At 48.2% G+C, this 18,316-nt stretch overlaps 1 protein-coding gene across 4 annotated transcripts in view; it reads left to right on the top strand.

The window, feature by feature from the left end:
• Positions 1–18,316, top strand: part of LOC119389320 (tyrosine-protein phosphatase non-receptor type 11) — a 344,133-nt gene that overhangs the window by 96,075 nt on the left and 229,742 nt on the right. The window lies entirely within an intron of this gene.

Here is an 18,316-nt window from a genome sequence, read left to right as displayed (position 1 = left end):
CAGACAGTGCCAAAGGAGCGGCGAGAACTCTTCAACCGCTCCAAAAAAGACAAATCCCTAATTACAGAGCCCGGTAAAGGCTTTGTGAGATAGACCAGTTTCCTTTAATGTCACCTACTGTTTTTAAATAGCTGAAAGCTTCACATATATACATTTGCTTACTTTTATTCCTGTCACTCCATTATGGCTTTCGTGGTTCAGTGGAACTGTAGAGGGCTGATACACAATTTAGGTGACGTGAAGGACATCATAAACAAGTACAGTAGAACCCCGCTGTTACGTTCCTCACTGCTGCGTTTTCCCGGCTGTTACGTCGTTTTCCACCGGTCCCGGCATAGCTCCCATAGGATACAATGTATTGGGAACCCCACTGTTACGTGTAACTGTCGGACCGTTCCCGTATTATACGTCGCGAAGTGCACTCGGAGCCGACCGAGTGACTACCGAAGAGAGCGGCCATGGTGCATTTTCACGCAGCTTGGCCTCGTTTGACCGTAATATTAGCCGCATGAGAGGCGCAAGCAACAGAATCTTTCAATTGATGCAAACAAAAGCATGGCCTTCGAGATTCGTATTGCAAAGATGGCGTCTATGACGTAATTGCTCGCGAAAGCAAGGCCTTCGAGATTGGCATTTACTATTGACAAAAGCATAGCCTTTGAAATTTGTATTGCACAAACATGGCGTCTATGACGTAATTGCTTGGAAAAGCAAGGCATTCGAGATTGGCATTCACTTCTGCGATTGCGTTGGCGTAGACTTATCATCATCGTTATTTGTCGGAGGACGGGAGGAGTTCCGAACTGGTTGGAGCTCGCATGGTCGTACGCGCGGTCCACGGTCGGACTCGCGGCGCTGGTCGTGATTGCGTGTGCTTAGTTCTTTCATGCCTACAGCTGTTGGTGTTAAAAAAATCCCATACGTTGACTACATTTCTGTGGATGAGGCCGTCCCCAGCTCCGCGTTTCTATCCGTTGACTAGATCGTGGCTGAGCGCGCCAATTTTCGTGCTGCTTGTAAGCATTGAAATAAAATTCTGTACCACTAAATATTTTGTCGTTTTTCCTGTTTTTCGGCTCTTGCGTTTCCCGTCTCTTACGTTTATTTTCTACAGTCCCTTCAAAAACGTATCAGCGGGGTTCTACTGTATTCACCAACAGCTTTCTGCCTTCAAGAGACAAATCTAGGTGCGAAACATACCCAAGTTCTTAACCCTTTATATCCTAGGTGCCACATTTGTGGCAGTTTTGTTTTGCCTCAGAATTTCACAAAGGGACCTCTGATTTCTTGCTGTCACAAACATGGAAGTCCAAGCTTTCACTTATGCTTGATAGATCGCACTACAGGTACCTCACTTGGAGTGCTTCTTGGACACCACGTGCGGCCGGCATGGACAGCGAGCTCCTGGCTTGTTAAAGGGATGCTGAAGTGGTTTTACAATTCGGTAAAACTTTGTTGTTAACAAGGACCAACATTATTGTCGACGATGGTGTAATTTTTTTCACTGTTGTGGCAGCAGGAGCTTTAAAATACGCGAAAGAAAAGTTCGTCTTGCTCCCCCCAAGCAAGCGCGCCAAAAGTGTGGGCGTGGAAATGAACTAACCGGAACTACGTCATAGTCGGTAGTTTTGGCCGCGGTGGTAGAATAAAGGCCGAGACAGACGGTACGATTTTCCATGCGATGCGGCGTCCGAAACGGCGGTGGGGAAACCAGAATGGTGACCTTTCATAGCATCGGACAGCCACCATTCCCTCTCCTCCACCGCCGTGTCGGCCGTCGCATCGCATGGAAAATCGTACCGTCTCGGCCTTAACAGGTGGCCCGACGCGCCGCTCCGCCAATGCACCACACGTGTCACGGTGCTCGAGTTGCCGCCGCTTTTCCGCAAGGTGGCAGCAGGTATACTCTGGGCCGATATCTCCGCTCCGGCGCATTTGAAAGCATGTGGCCAGCGTGAGTCGCGAGCACTTAAACTGCAATTTACCTCTTTAACTTTTGAGAAAGAGATCCACGGTGTATTTATTACACCAGAGAGCCCTTGAGCAACACTGAAGAGTTGCCGTCGCTTAGAACGGACGCGCCACTAATGAAAGCATGCAACGCAACCAGCGTTGCAGCGGCGTCTCTTCCTTTCTGCTTGGTCATCTTCGATAAATGTGGAGGCGTCCGTGAGTGCAAGCGTCCGAAGAGCAAGAGCGTCCCTACGCGACGCAACCAGCATCGCATAGTCGCAATCAGCCTTCGAGTCATGATCACGGCCAGATCACGGTGGTCGTGGTTAGGTGATCCCACGGCTTGAGATCCGCTCTGATGCGTCGCGTTTGTTGCGCTCTGTCAAACCAATGCGCGTGACCGCATCGGTGTTTCGGCTCACTTTGTAAGCTGGAACCACGGCTGAAACCACGGTGGCTCAATCTGTGCCGCTGATGCGGCAGCCACCATGGGACGAAAATGCTTCACTCCAAATTGCAAATCTAGCAACAAAACGTGCAAAGAAAAGCTGTGTCTTTTCTCTGTGCCGAAAGACGAAAAGAGACTGCAGTTGTGGAGAAATGCAATTCCACGGAAAGACCGCCAGCTACAGTCCTCCGACGTACATACGATAACGTGAAAACCAAATGCTTTTTTTTTACTCTGTACACTCGCCGGTAGGAATTTTCATGCTTTCAAAAAAAAAAAAAAGTACGCGCGCGTCTCTTGCAATCAGCATCCTGTGACAGTCATATCGGGATTACCCGCGCCGATTAAAAAATTTTAAGCTTCATAAAGCCTGGCGCTCTTACTTTTGCGGTCGAAGCTGGCAGACAGCCACTACAAGCTAGTAAAAGCACAAACAACCGTTTAAAGCCACAAAATTAGCTAGAGAAACCGGTTTTTACAGCACAGCGAAAGCTTGCGGTGTGCGTCTTTCAGCCCGAAAACTCGTTGCGAACCTAGCGGCGGCCGCGAGCAACTCGAGCGGTACGGCAGCGCGCTCGATGGGCCACCTGTTTTATTCTACCACCGTGGTTTTGGCGGAGCCGTGGCCTCCGTGACTACTTCTGGCTGCGCGCGTTGGTGGAACTGATCGCGAAGGCCATGCTTTTACAGAGATGATGGCGCCGATGACGCGGCACAACGAAGTTGACGTCACCACCTTCACTCAGCAGTTCAAGAAGCCCTGCGGCTGCAGCCGCTGTTTTTTTGCCAAGAAATGCCATTTGCGTTCACTTCTGTGAACTCTTACATTGGTTTTCGAATTTAGCAAGGATCAAACTATGATTACACATTCCAAAGTCATTTTTTTTTAAAAGTGCTTCAGCTTCCCTTTAATGCTCCTCTGCTGATTACTTGTAATATCTAGTTTTAAATGCCCATATTCTTTTTGCGAAGCCTACGGAATGAGCCTAGTTTGTAGTAGTTTTGTATCATTGGTTATTGTCAACTGTATGTGCAGTTTTGGCTTACATACACGTTTGTGGCACGGAGGACTGCCAAGTCCAGCTTCTGGATAGGCCATAAAAGTGTACTGCAGTTTGCAGTGCGTCGCAGTTCTGTTTCTTTTTTATTAATTTACTGCAAAACAAGTTTTAGAGCACCTCAAAGCCTTAAAAAGGTTTTTCTTTTGGAGGCAACAGTTGACAGACGAGCAAATACGAGAAATTCTTTTTCAAAATTGATATTCAAGCGGAAGCAAAGATGAAAACTTAGAAGGCTCAGATTGCAAAGGAGAGTATATTTCGCCGCAGAGACTGTCACCCACGGACGGTGAAAGCTCCACAGACAGTGAGGATGAAGAAGTTGAACTTACATCGACTCAGATGAACAAAAAAGAAATACAGTAGACTCTCGTTAAACGGAACCTAAAGGGACCAGGAAAACGTGTTCCATTTAACAGGCGCTCCGTTTACTGAGAGATGAATAGGGGTGCAGAATCCAAGTACGAAACCAATCATATCAGATTCAGTTGTTCCATTTAAGCAGCAGTTCCGTTTAACAGATTTCCATTTACTGAGAGTCTATTGTATGGCACTGGGTGAAGAAGGATCTCAAGATCAACTGGGGAGAAGAACACATCTTACCTGTGCGTTGATACAGAAAAAAAAATCAATTGCTTTCAAATTTTTCATGCCTCTTGAAAGCCCTTGAGAGTTCAATGCATGGTCCCCTATTTTAAACACCCCATTCCTGACTGCAACAAACGTGGCAGTAATAAAATTCTTATAAAATGTATATGTACTGTTGTAAGTTTTTTTCCAGATATTACTTTGAACAAAAACTGTCTGTTTTCATTTGCGGGCAGTGCGCAGACTGCATGTGGGAAACAAAGGGTCAAGGGCTTTACAGTAGTCCGAAAGGATCGCGAATGCTGCAGCCGACTGTTGGGAGGAGTAGCCATCGCTGTCCAGGGTGGCACCCCTACCCGAGATGTCGAATTGAACACATCCTTTGAGGCAGTAGCCATCACCATTTTATCCTACAAAACCGTTACCATATTGTCACAGGCATCGTCGTCCCTGGAATCCACAGAAAACAAGGGTGCGGCAAACAAGCTTTATTATTAAGGAGGCAGACTTGTGCCTCTCGCTTAGGAAACACAAAAAAGAACACTAACAGAATCGGAGCGCCGTGCCCTGGCACGGTTGCCGTTCCACCAAAAGCACAACCCACAGCTTACGTGCTGCCAGTTATTTAAGCGCTCAGAAAACAACACAGAACATGCGCGCACCTAGCATCAGATACTGCACTGTCTGATACGATGGGCCCATCGGAAGTTAATCGCAGTCCGCGCTAGCCTATCTAAATGACGTGACGGCTGTCGCTCGACAGTCGCAGCTGCGAAGAACGGCATGGCACGTGGCAATATGTTCACTCTGCATTCCACCCCATGTGAATTTGAGCAGTAAAAGCTTAGACAATCTAGTAAAAAGTTGCCGAAGCCATTTATTTTAGTGAGAGATTTTAATGCTCACTCCACGCTTTGGGGTAGTGAGAAAAGTGACCAAAAAGGGCAGCTCATTGAAGATTTCTTTTCTATCGAACGACGTTTGCCTTTTAAGCTCCGGTGCTTTCACTTACTTTTCATCAACTTCGCGGACTTTTATCTGTTTAGACCTTGCACTCTGTTCACCATGCCTTTTTAGTGATCTTAAATGGGAAGTTCTTAATACGTCATGTGGTAGTGATCACCGACCTGCCATCATAAAACACATACCATCATACCCAACCTTAGCGGAAAGGCCTCGTCGGTAGATTTTAGACCGTGCAGACTGGCCATCCTTTACAAAAAACGCAAATCTCGAATAGGCTTTCGCGCCAGAATTTTCCATAAATGAGCTTAACAAAAAGTTTGTAGAAGTCATAATCTCAGCGGCAGAGAAAGCAATACCGCGAACTTTCGGGACTGTGCGTAAAAGGATGAAGCCATGGTGGACAGATGAATGCATGAAAGCAAAAAAACAGCAAAACAAAGCCTGGGGACTTCTCTGAAGGTACCCTACATACGAGAACCGTTCCAGTGGTGGTCCAACTGCGTCATTTGCGCCATTTTGCTACAATTCTACATGCCTGCGTCTCGCTGCGCCAAACGAAGTTCAACTTGCGCCAAGTGCGGCAAAGCGCCACCTTTGCCTTGAACCGTAGTACGCTTATAGCTTGTATTTGTTCTTGGTCTGGCAACCAGCCAGGCACTCCGATCGGCTTGCTTGCTTGTCCGTTGGCTTGTCGCTTGTCTGTCAGTTGTTCCCGTGCACATAGAGTTTCCTACAATACTTACTAGAGGGAACTCTGGCGCTAGTGTCTATGGGAGCTGCAACGCATGACGCTTCAGCCAGCATGGGAATGATGGGTAGTACACAAATTTGTCTAAACTTCGTTCTTTCGGCTCCGTTTGTCTCCGCGTCGGCTGCATCCGCTTTTTCGCAAAACAAAGTTCAACAAAAGTCAGCAGTTCCACTTCACCCCTTTAACTTTTTTAGGCTCACCAAATCAAACCAGGTCACGAAGCTCACAACGGTGCATTCTTTTATCCGAAACGAACGCCAAAACGCAGCAATAAACAAAGCCACAAGTACATTTGAAGCCGCAAGCACGAAGACTAGGCAAATTTGTGTACTACCCATCATTCCCATGGTAGCTGAATGGATGGATGGATGGATGCTATGAGCGTCCCCTTTATAACGGGGCGGTGACAAATGTGCCACCAGGCTCGAAAAAAAAAACAACCTTTACTCTTTTTTTTTTAGCGTTGGCCTAGTGTCTTTACTTCAATTAAAACTGTTTTACTCCAGAAGAAAAAAAAAACGTTAAGTTTTCAGCTCCGTTCTGTGCCCTTTACGGCAGAATGTCCTTATTTTTTCCCATTACTTATTTTTGTCCTTTCTCTCTAGTTTTCTGCCACCAATACTCTAACCGTCTCTTACTTATTTCAATCGCGGGTGAGTTCAGCTTTCCATTGTCTCTAAAACCCAAGGCGTCATGTAGGCTCGTGCCCAAACGTACACCTGGGCGGATATCTCCACATTCAATCAGAACATGCTCCGCCGTTTCCTGATCTTCCCCACAGCACGTGCATTGTTCTTCTTCTTTACTGAATCTCGCTTTATAACTACCCGTTCTAAGGCAACCCGATCTCGCTTCAAACAGTAAAGCGCTTCCCATTGAATTGTCGTAAAATGCCTCCCCAACTGAAAAAACGACCTCGGCTCTATGCTGGCCCAACGGGCATGGCCGACCTGGCCGGCCATGGCCCGAGTTTGGCCGACAGAGTTGGGCCGAGGTTGGGATTGGTTAATGGCCTTACAACGGCCGACCATTGGCTGCTAACATAAGCCCGAGGCCGAAGGCCGACCTTGAAGACCTCAGGCGGTGCGCAGCTGGATCAAATAATCTTGTGCGAATATTGTAGTGCAAAAAGTGACAGGCGACGCTCAACGCTCATACAAGAAATTTTCGCTGACTGAGAAATAATGCGCGCGGTGTAGGAAGAAAAATTGCGCCCACAGATATAAAGCAATGTCGGCTTGTCGCTGGCTCATAGAACCTGGCCAACGTGTAGGTAGCAAAGCATGGCCCTACGGAGGTCCACGTTTGGTCATCCGAGCATTGGGTGCCGACTCTTTCCCTATCATTTGCCGACCGTTGGCTGAACGTCTTCGGCCAACTAATAACCAGCGCAATTGGTTGCCAATCAGGGCCCCACTTTGGCCTGCCATTTGTCGGCCAAAAATACCGGTTGCCGAGCGCTGCCCATTTGTTTGCCAACCATCGGCCGTCGGCCAATTTCAGTAGGGTCCCTCCTTATTTCATTTTTGCCCTTTCGGTAGTTACTCAAAGCCGGTTTTTTCTCCATAGCTGCCATCCAGTAAATCCTCTCCGCCTCTCTGACTTTTCGCTTAACGCTCTTTGTTGACATACTGCTTACACTACCAGCCGTATATTTACTAGTGAGCCTCCTAGTTCTTTTTCTCCACTGTGTGTCCACGCTCTTCCTATACAAGTAACGGAACACCTTCTCTGCCCATCTACTCTCCTTCATATTCCTTAGCCTTTCTTCGTACCTTATTTTGCTCTGAGCCTCCCTCGCCTCAAAACCTGCCCATCCCATATCGCCCTTTACAGCCTCATTTGTCGTCTTCCCGTGAGCACCCAACGCGAGGCGTCCCACAGTCCTTTGATTTACATCCATTCCTGATTGCACCTCTGCCCTCATGCAGACCACTGAGTTCCCAAAAGTAAGCCCCGGAACCATTACACCTTTCCACAGACCTCGAAGCACCTCGTACCTATTGTATCCCCACAATGCTCTGTGCTTCATTATTGCAGCATTCCTCTTTCCTTTTGCTGCTGAGGCTTTTTCCTGTACCTCCATGTACCTGTCACCCTCATTTATCCATACTCCGAGGTACTTGTATTCGCTCACCCTCGGTATTTCTTGGCCCTGTATTGACACCGCCTGATCACAAGGGTCATTGAATACCATCAATCCACATTTTTTTACACTAAATCCTAGTCCTAGAGCTTCCCCTTCCCTTCCGCATATATTCGCCAGCTGCTGTATATCCTCTCGACTGTCAGCAAATAAGACAATATCGTCAGCATAAAATAATCCTGGAAGCTTCTGCTCAATCATCACGCCGCCCTGTTTGTGTGACAGATTAAAACCAAAGTTGCTACCTTCTAGCGCTTTTTCCATATTCACCATGTACAGCATGAATAACAGCGGGGACAAAGGACATCCCTGTCTCAGCCCCTTGCTAATCTCAACGTTCTCTTTGCTACTCATTCCTTCCCATTCTATGCAAACTGTATTTTCTCGGTATATCTCCCTCAAAAGCTGTATACAGTCGTCGCCTATGCCCATTCCTTTCAATATACCCCACAAAATTTCCTGATTAACGTTGTCGTACGCCCCAGTGATGTCTAGAAAAGCCATGTACAAGGGCCTAACGATCGCAGCGCCAGAGTCCCCTCTAGTTAATTTTTGGAAACTCTATGCCCGCGCATTCGTCCAGCGTTGAGCGACGTTACAGTGTAAGCAACGTGAAAGCGCCTTCCAACACACGGTCCGGAGAATGAGCAAACGTAAGTACGGTCTCTTCGTTAAGTGTTGTTATCACGGAAGCTGTTATCGCAAAGTTCAAACGAGCCCGTGATTATATTGCAGTGGCCCAAACAAATTGTCGGTGAATCGCATCGTGCATGCAAACGCGTACTACCTCGTTGGTACTAAACCAGCTAAAGCGACAGCGAAGCAGACTTGCCATTTCGTGCTCTTTGCCGTCTAGCCGACGTGTGTGTCCTCGTGCTCGTCGCAGCCGCAGTTTCGTGTGTCCTTCGCAGCGTTCGTCTAAAGTAACCATTTCTAGAGGATACAGCGCACTCGTTATCTCTAGAAAAGTAAACGTCACGAAACCACATAGTCTGCGGCATGTATAGCGTGGAGCGGCTTTCTAAAACAATGCCTTCGGCGATACTTTCACGGGATTAGCACCGGATAGATCGGAATCTATACGAACGAAAATATTTCTGGTCTTGTGCGCTCGTAGCCGCTGATAGCTCGACAGCGCCGACATCGTCGCTAGGCCTTTTCCGGTTCACTTCAAAGGTAAAGCTGACGGCGCTTCGGAATTAGTCACCGACGCTCACAAGCCGCAATATTTTCTTGCCGTTGTTGACGCTCATCACAGTAATTGTATACAAAGACGAGAATACGCTTAGGTCGGCGCCGCCGTCTGCTGCAGTGCGAGCACAGGCTCAGTCGTCTGCCGTCGGTAGCCGTGCACTGAAGCTGAGCTCGAGAAGTATCGGAGCTCTCTTTCGTGTTTAAAGTTTGACAATGAATATCGTTTTTCATGAAATGTACAATTTAGAAATTTGAAAGAAGATGTTTGCGTTGCCGTCGGCGGAGGCGTACAAGTTCGCGGTAAGTCTACAGTTACTGTATATGCCCACTTGTACAGTAACTATATGGTAGTTGATTGGCCCGTCGGTCGTGCGGTGCTCCGGCCGAACTTGGACACCTCTCGCGCGGCATACGTTCTACGGCACTGGAGAGCGGTTCGCCGTTACGGCGTTGGCCGCTAACGTGGTCGTTTTAGACTATTCGCAACTTTCAGCTACGGTGGCGCCGCCACGCGGCAACCGGTGAAAGCCGCGTTCCGGTGATAGATCAAAAACTTGCCCGGTGACAACGTGCGAGCTGTGCTTCGTCGTCGGTGTGTCCTGCAACTTGTTGTGCGTGTGGCCAGTGAATTACGATGGATTTTGTTGGTGCAACATTGTGGAAGCTTTGCGGTTCAGTAATGGGTAAACAGCACAAAAGAAATCGCGTGTACTGCGTGCCAAAATGCTCAAACCGTATACTGTGAAAGGTGTCGTAAACGTGGCTGGTTTTCCCTTGGACCGGCGGCAGAAAAGGCAATGGGATATCCACGTGCGCATCGGGAAGCTTGTCATACGAGAAAATGATGGTTTCCATCGTGCTTCTCAAATCGGCTGGATTGTGGGACACAACTGAATTCCTCGGATATTATGTGCCAATACCACGATACGACTATGGGACGCGCTGTAGTGAGGAGCTCCGGATGAATTTCGAACACCTGGGGTTCTTTAATGTGCTCCTAAATCTAAGAACGCAGGTCATCTTTTGCATTTTTCCTCCATCGAAATGCGGCCGCTATGGCCGGGAATCGAACCCGCGTGAACATGCATCGCAACACCTTACGTACTGCGCTACCACGGTCCTGGGAGACAGCAGGTGAGTGCTCTTTTTTTTTTTTTTGCTCAATGTAGAAGATAACGGTCAATAAAACTATGCCTTCGCGAGCGAAAGCCACATCAAAACAGCCTGCCGCAACTGACACCGACGAGCGGCGGCTAGGCAGACGCCGCTGCCGTCCGCGATCGAGCGCGAGCACGCCGTAGAGGGAGCAAATTTTGCCAGGCGTCGACATACGCAATCCGTTTTCTCGACACCCTCAACATTAAAAGCAAAGGTGGAAGCGAAGCAAGGCGGGTAAGTAAGACGGCCTGCAGTGTCACTGCTTATCTGCGAATGCATCGCAGGTACCTTCGCATCGTGGTTCCCGATCTCGCGAGTGGTGTGGACGCCGGTGCTTTTTTAGGGGCGAAGCTCCTTATAGCGGCACCCGTTCGTCCCTCGTAGCGTAGTATGTAACCAGTCTTACGCTTTGACCTGCAAGGTGGTGCCGGTGGGAGATTTTTCCTGTGCGTTGTTGAACAATAAAAAATTCGCAGCGTTAGCTAAAATCCGACTTCTTCTGTCTGTCATTCCCATTAGCAGCCATTCTTTACCTCCAAGGTAGTGCCTGGTGAGATTTCTCCTGTGCGTGATTAAACAATAAAAATTTTGTTCAAACCGCCGTTGATTGATGAAATAAACCAACAAGAGACGCCAGATGTTTTGTAAAAGGAAAACGAAAGAACGCCAGATGTTTCTAAAGCAAAACGAAAAGACGCCAGCTGCTTAACGAAAGACGCCAGATGTTTTCTAAGCAATGGTTTTCTAAACAATGAAAATTCACAGCGTACATCTAAAATTAAAGTGCGCTGCAAGTCGTCATAACTCATCGAACCTTTAGTATAAACGCGCCCGATCTCACGTCGGTGATGATGTACTGGGCAGAATTCACGGAAGATTCACGGTTTACCGATGAACCTCCGCAGCTTCGCCCACTCATCATCATTCACTCCGTGGATATGTTTTATTAGTGCCACACTGGAAGTACCGCATTATTGAATTAGGAATTAGTTTGCATGGTAAAATAATTGTAGCACATCTTTTCATGCCACTGATAGCGGCGATACCGGCAAATACTTCGGCATCCTCGGACATCATGATGGGAGCGGTAAGGAACCGAGCAGCGGCACGACGTTGCCTGTCTTCCGTGCTGCTGCCACTATGGCTATACGGCCGTGCGATCGCCGGACCGGGCGGATGAGAAAAATCTGCCGAGTTTAACGCACGCCGGACGCCCGATCCGGCGACCCCGTACGGCGAAACATCACCATTCCGGCTGCTACACGAGCGCGTAGGACGTCAAATCGGATGCAAAATCGTGCCGTATGTCTCGCAGTTTATGCTCTCAAGCGTGAGCCACTCCATGCATGGGAAGTTCAATGCGGTGGAAAATTATCCTAGCCGGCAAGCGGCAGCAACCAGCGACAACACATGCGGTGATCGCTCCATGTGTACGGGTGATCACCAACGTTTATAGATACTTATCTATAAACGTTGGGTGATCACCGCATCGACAGCCATATTGGATTTCTTGTGGCGCCCCCTATAGTTGCTGAAAGTTGCGAATACAGTACGACGCCAGCTCTTGTTGATCGCGTACTACCGGAAGAATTGATAGTCTTGCGACAGCGTGTTGGTGATAGCAGATGGGGGCGCCCTTAGCTTTTTCTGCAAAAAAAGATTAACATGACGTTCAAGTGTAAGGAAACACTATGCATGTAAGTTGCTTAGCTTGGTGTACTAGAAAAGAATGTCGCCAGTGCGATTATTGGGAAAGATTATTTTTTGTTATTAGAGTTGGTATCCGAATATTCTTTTCTAGAAAATAAGTTAGCGAATGTATTTCCTTGTTCTTTCTAGGGCGAAGAACCAAGTTCAAGGAGTCTGTGCTCAATGAAATCTATGCCAACAATGACCCGATTCATCTTTGGTGCAAAAGTGGAGTTAAAGACACGGAAGCACTCTGTGTTGTCTGCAATTGCACTATTGATTGCTCACAACAAGGTATTGCTGCAGTAAAATGCCATGCAACGATGAAAAAGCACATCTATGCTACTGCAAAGAACAGAGACAAAAATGGAAACCTCCAGCCTCCTAAGTTGGTGCAAGCTGCTTTGAACTTTTCACCGGGAGCCTCTAGCACCTCTCTACAAGATCAAGTTTTGAAGGCTGAAGCAATTTTTGCCATGTCTATCACAACCAAGTGCATCCCATTTTCATGGGGCGACACCGCAACGGAAATCTACCACAGAATGTTCCCAGACAGCAGTGTTGCCAAGGGCTTCAGATGTGGCAGGTCAAAGCTGTCACGCATTGTGTCTGATGGACTGGGCCCATATTTCAAATCTAAAGTGGTGGATGAACTATGTCATCCGGGTGTTTTCTATTCTATCATGGTGGATGAAACTCCAAAGCCTGACCAGCGAGTGCAGCAACTTGATGTGCTTGTAAGGTTCTTCTCTGAAGCGGAACAGCATGTTGTCGTTGAACATGTCCAGTCGTATAATCTTGGACGGGCTACCGCTGAGATCATTGTCGGCTGTGTAGAAGATGCACTTGTTCAGCTGCCACGACAGGGCATCATTTGTTTCTTTAGTGACGGTCCGAATGTCATGAAAAGTGTCAGAAGAAAGATAGAACAGCATCTAACATCAAGCATTGCCGATGTCGGTCACTGCAGCTTGCACAAAGTCTACAATGCTTTTGCAAAGGGATTAGATGCTTTTGGATCTGATGTAGAAGAAGTGGTAAGAAATGTTTACTATTACTTCAAATCTGCTGTCCGCTCAGAGATATTCAGAGAAAGCCAGGACGTCCTAGGTATTCCGTCGCATGTGTTTTTGCGACATGTGTCGAACAGGTGGCTCACATTACAAGAATCACTGGGCCGTATTCTGGAGCAGTTTGATGCCATTAAGGACTACTTTGAAAAAGCAAACAAGACTGGCCAGCGCTCTGCTACCCAAAGTCTTCATAACAAACTGGCTGTGGCATTCTCGCAGAAACCACTTTATGCTAAGGTACTTTTCCTTAAGAACTGTGCTGAGCTATTCACAGGCTTCCAGAAGCTGTTTCAGAAACAAGAACCACTTTTGCACATTCTTCATGCGGAATTGTTGTCATTAGTTGGGAGAGTTCTTAGCCGCTTCTTGCGCAGTGAAGCCTACCAGGGCAAGACTGTTGATGATCTGAAGAGCCTTAACCTGCAAGATTCCACACTGTGGAAGACAAAGCCCGAGCTGGGTATGGATACAGATGATGCAATGCGGACCTGGGACATCCCTGAAAAAAAGCATTTGCGGCTTGGGGCCCGTGCTTTTTACATAGCGTGCTCACAAGACTTGCTGCAAAAGCTACCTCTTGAAAACAAACTGCTGCAACATGCAAGAATTCTTGGCTTGCACTTCACAGATGCAGACTCTGAAGCCCGCTCACTGCGTTACCTTGCTTCCCAACTGCCACAAGTGCTACAGCTGAATGAAGTGTCTTCATTAATTGACGAGTGGTACATGCTTAAATGCGATGCACTGAACAACAGTGAAGTTGCAGTGTCTGAAAGGATTGACAGCTCGTGGGCTAAAATATTTCAGCGGAAATCAGCGGCTGGTGAGCAGAAGTACCCACTGCTTGCAAAACTTGTGAAAGCCCTCCTGTCTCTGCCGCATGGTAATGCCGATTGCGAGAGAGGGTTCAATATAAATAAGCGTCTTCTTGAGGGCCGTGCCTCTTTGTCTCTTCATAGCCTGACTGGACTACGGCAGGTTAAGACGTATTTGCAAAGATACAGTGGGGATGCCACCAAAGTACCCCTGTCACCTAACCTACTCCGATGTGTAAAGAAGGCAAGGACATGTTATGCAGAGAGGCTTGAAAAGGAAAGTGAGGATTCAGAGGTGACGAAGCGTGCAACCACACAGACCCAGCCCAATGCCATTACTGTGGAACGTCTGAAAAAGGACCTAAATGAAAAGGTTGAGTCATGCCGCGCATTACTTAAACGCGCAGAAGAGACAATCTCTGCTGGTTTGGCTCACAAGAGCATGGAGCAGGTTCAAAGTGGGCAACTGTTGTTAGCTGAAGGGAATGAGAGCTTGGCTACTGCACTTCTCGAGCTTGATGAGCTGGAAAAAAAAAGTAGCAAAAGCCACTGACGGAAAGAACTTTCCATGTTTTCATTGCGCAATATGTATGGGTTAAATACAAAAAACATTATTTATGGTTTTAAAGCCCATTTTACATTGTAAACAAGACAAGCTCAGATGGTGCATGTAGGCCGTCTGAAACTTTTGTATTATGTTTTATTGCATAAAACTGTTCTCAGTAGTGTAAAAGCGTTATTTACATAGGCAAATAAAGTCTGTTTGCAACATACCATGGGTTCCTGTTGTGGGTACACGAGCTAAATGGCAGCGCTGCGTCAGTCTGTCTTGCTTGTGTCTCTTTGCTCTAAAGTACCGAACAATTGCGCTGTAGTAATGAGCTGCACCAAATGTAATGCAATTTTGATTTTCTTCTGCTCCAACTGATCCAAAAAGCAAAATTTTGTGCTACAGAACTGCTACAAAATGCTTCTGTGGCTGCTCCTAAATTGCTACAGAAGGGCCTTTTTCCTGCTACAAAAATTGCTACAAATCTTAGATTCGCTGGACCACCACTGAGAACCTCATCCACTTCAAAGAGGCGAAAGCCAAAGTGCGTTACATTAGAAGGCAGGCGGAAAAGTGTTCCTGGCAAAAATTCATTATATCCATTAATAGCTCCATCCCATCTAAATATTTTTGGGACAAAGTCAGGAAATTCAGAGGAGACTATTCGTCATGCACTATACCGATACTTACAAGTCCACACGCACAAACAACAGTACAATGTTCTATAGTGATGCGCTGATGAGTTGAATTATAAAACTGGTTTATTAAAACTCTAACGCTACATGACTGGGCAACGCCCTATATGCGTCGTACCACGATGCGTGTCAAGCGTCCAAATAGATCACGCGCCTCCCGGATACCTGAAGCCCGTGCCACCCGAGACCTGAGCCGCGTCGCTCTCTCCACATACCGTACCGTCCGGTGCATAGCAACCGTAGGGCATGCATTTTCGAGGCCGTTCGCTGTTTTGGTTGAGCGTCAGAGATGGCGCTTGATGACTCCCGACACTAGCCCGACACTACATCTCCCCCCTTCAGTTACGGAACCGTGTAGGAGGGCGCACAGTTCTCCCATGCGCGATGACGTAGGGTGATGGCGCGGCCAGTGTTGACTGCGTGGTTCCCGGTTACTTCATGCCTGGTGCCCGATCCGACAGACGAGATGGTATGTCCAGTGATGCCGGATGATTTTCTAGCGCCATACCTGCGCTGTCTTTTACGAGGTGTCTCCTGTTGCAGCGGACAGTGCCCGTTTCGCATTGGATCCAGTATGAGCGTGGCGAGTCAGCCTGTCTCAGGACGGCACCTCTGTGTGATGAGGTCTTTTATCCACACTTGCTGCCCTGGATTCAGGACTGGTAAACTACAGACACCGCGGCAACGATTGTAGTTCCTTTCCTGGCGCTGCTTGATTCCTTGCTCGGTCTTTTGAAGTCGTTGACTGTGTGCGAGCGTTGGCTTCAGCATGTGTGGAGAAATCGGAACTGTGGTGCGAACACGCCGGCCGAAAAGTAGCTCTGCTGGGCTATAGCCGTTCTCTAGAGGTGTTGCACGGTACACCAGAAGAGCCTTGTATGGGTCAGCTGCCTTGGCTATCTTCTGTTTGGCGATTTTCACTGCTGCCTCGGCGAATCCGTTGCTCTGTGGGTACTTCGGGCTTGATGTCACGTGTTTAAATCCCCACTCTCTCGCGAATTTCGAAAACTTAGATGTATTGTAGGGATGAAACTGTGGCCTGTTGTCAGTTACAACAGTATCTGGAATGCCGTGGCGCGCGAAGATTGATTTCATCTTCTGTATGCTTGTTGCAGGCCTCTCATCTTCGAGGAGCGCAATCTCGAAGTAGCGCGAGTAGCAGTCAGCCACTAAGAGATATGCGGAACCTTTCGCGTAGAAGAGATCGACACGAGCCGTTGCCAGGGTCGGTCCGGGAGTGCCGTCGGCATTAATGGTTCGCTCCTTTGTTGTCGATGCTCTATGCAGTTGGGACACTTTTCTATCAAGTTTTTGATGTCCCTTGTGATACCAGGCCACCAGCACGTTTGTCGGGCAAGTCGCGAGCACTTGACTTCTCCCTCATGCCCCTCGTGCAAGGCGTTCAGTGTTGCCTTCCGTAAGCATTGAGGAATGATAAGCCGATTGCCCATTAGTAGGACGCCGTCGTGTACTGTGAGTTCATGCTTGAATTGCCAGTGCTCACGGCAGTCTTTCGGAGTTTTGCTCTTGTGCGCTGGCCACCCGTTTCTCGTGAAGGCTTCTATAGCTTTACATGTCGGATCACGCTTCTGCGCCATGGCAACTTTCTCTAGGCTTGCCACCTCCGACGACAAAAGGCCCACTACGACACTTCCGTAGGTTGATACTTCGCCTGAGATGTCTCCGGAGTCCTGCGTTGCGAGTGGCTGACGAGAGAGAGCATCGGCTGTGATGAGCTGCTTGCCTGGTATAAACGTGGCCTCGTAGTCATACCGCATCATGCGCAGACGAAGACGCTGAAGTCTGGGTGTTAGGCTGTCGATGGGTTTAGTGGAAAGGATGGGCACCAAAGGCTTGTGATCCGTTTCTATCTTGAAATGAAGCCCGATGAGGTAGTCCCTGAATTTCTCATATGCTCACGTTATTCCGAGAGCTTCTTTCTCAATTTGAGAGTAGCCTGCTTCAGCTGAGGTCAACGTTTTTGAAGCGTACGCTACAGGCCGCCGATTGCCATGGGGGTCTTCTTGGAACAGAACTGCTCCCAGACCGTAGCTTGAGGCGTCTGATGAGACGATGAGTCGTTGCCTCGGGTCATAGAGAGCTAGGACGGGTCGTGAAGTTAAGGCTTCTTTAATTTCTTGAAAAGCCTGCTGCTGTGCGGCGTCCCAGACAAAATGGTTGGACTTGCGCAAAAGCTCTGTCAGCGGATGCGCGATGTCACCGAAATTCGGAATGAACCGAGATACGAAGTTGGTCATGCCGAGGAAGCGCTTGATCTCTGTCACGTTGGTTGGCGGCTTCATTTTAACGATGGCTTCAATCATACCCTCATCTGGGCGCACGCCGTTTTGATCAATGATGTGACCCAGAAACTTCACGCTATTTTGGTAGAAGGAGCACTTCTGTTTGTTCAGCGACACACCTGCCTTGAGTAACTGCTCGAGGACCAGGGCAAGGCGCTCGTCGTGGGACTGCTTGGTCTCTCCCCACACTAGCACGTCGTCTATGTGGCACACGACTCCTTTCAAGCCCTCGAGTACGTGACTCATCATCCTTTGGTAATGCTGATGAGATTCCAAAGGGCATCCTGTTAAACTCCCAAAAGGAGTGATGAAGGTGGTTAGCTCAGATGACTTTGGATCCACCTTGATTTGGTAAAATCCGGAGTACGCGTCTAGTTTCGAGAAATACTTCGCTCCTCCGAGAAGTCCTAACGTGTGTTCTACGCTTGGAATGGGGTGATGCTCTCTGAGTACCCCTTTGTTGGGCATGGTGTAGTCCACGCAGAGCCTGACGCCACCATCCTTCTTGGGTATGGCGACTATTGGCGCGCACCAAGGAGACGGATCTTGGACTTTTGTTATCACTCCCTGATTTTCCAGCTTCTTTAGCTCAGCCTCAACAGCGTCGTGCAGCGGGATAGGAATGTGCCTCGGAGAGGTTATGGCGAAAGGTACTGCGTTTGGCTTTAGTCTGATGGTGAAAGAATGCTCGATTTCACCGAGGCCAGAGAAGAGTTGCGAATATCTTTCGAGTAGAGCGTCGCAGTTGTGCTTAACTGACAGATCGCTCACCCGCCTTAATATGTCGAGCTTCTCTATGAGGCCTAAGCCCAGTAGTGGCTCGCCGAGGTTGCGTGCAATGTAGAATCTCTCCCCGAGGTGGTTGCTCCCTTATAAACCACAGTTGCTTCGATCATGTCCAGCACGTCTAACTGTTCGTTAGAGGGACC

The sequence above is a fragment of the Rhipicephalus sanguineus genome, chromosome 4 (genome assembly GCF_013339695.2).
Source record: "Rhipicephalus sanguineus isolate Rsan-2018 chromosome 4, BIME_Rsan_1.4, whole genome shotgun sequence".
In the NCBI taxonomy this organism is placed as follows: Eukaryota; Metazoa; Arthropoda; class Arachnida; order Ixodida; family Ixodidae; genus Rhipicephalus; species Rhipicephalus sanguineus.
Note: the sequence above shows the minus strand (reverse complement) of the source record. Positions and strands in the feature narration are given on the sequence as shown.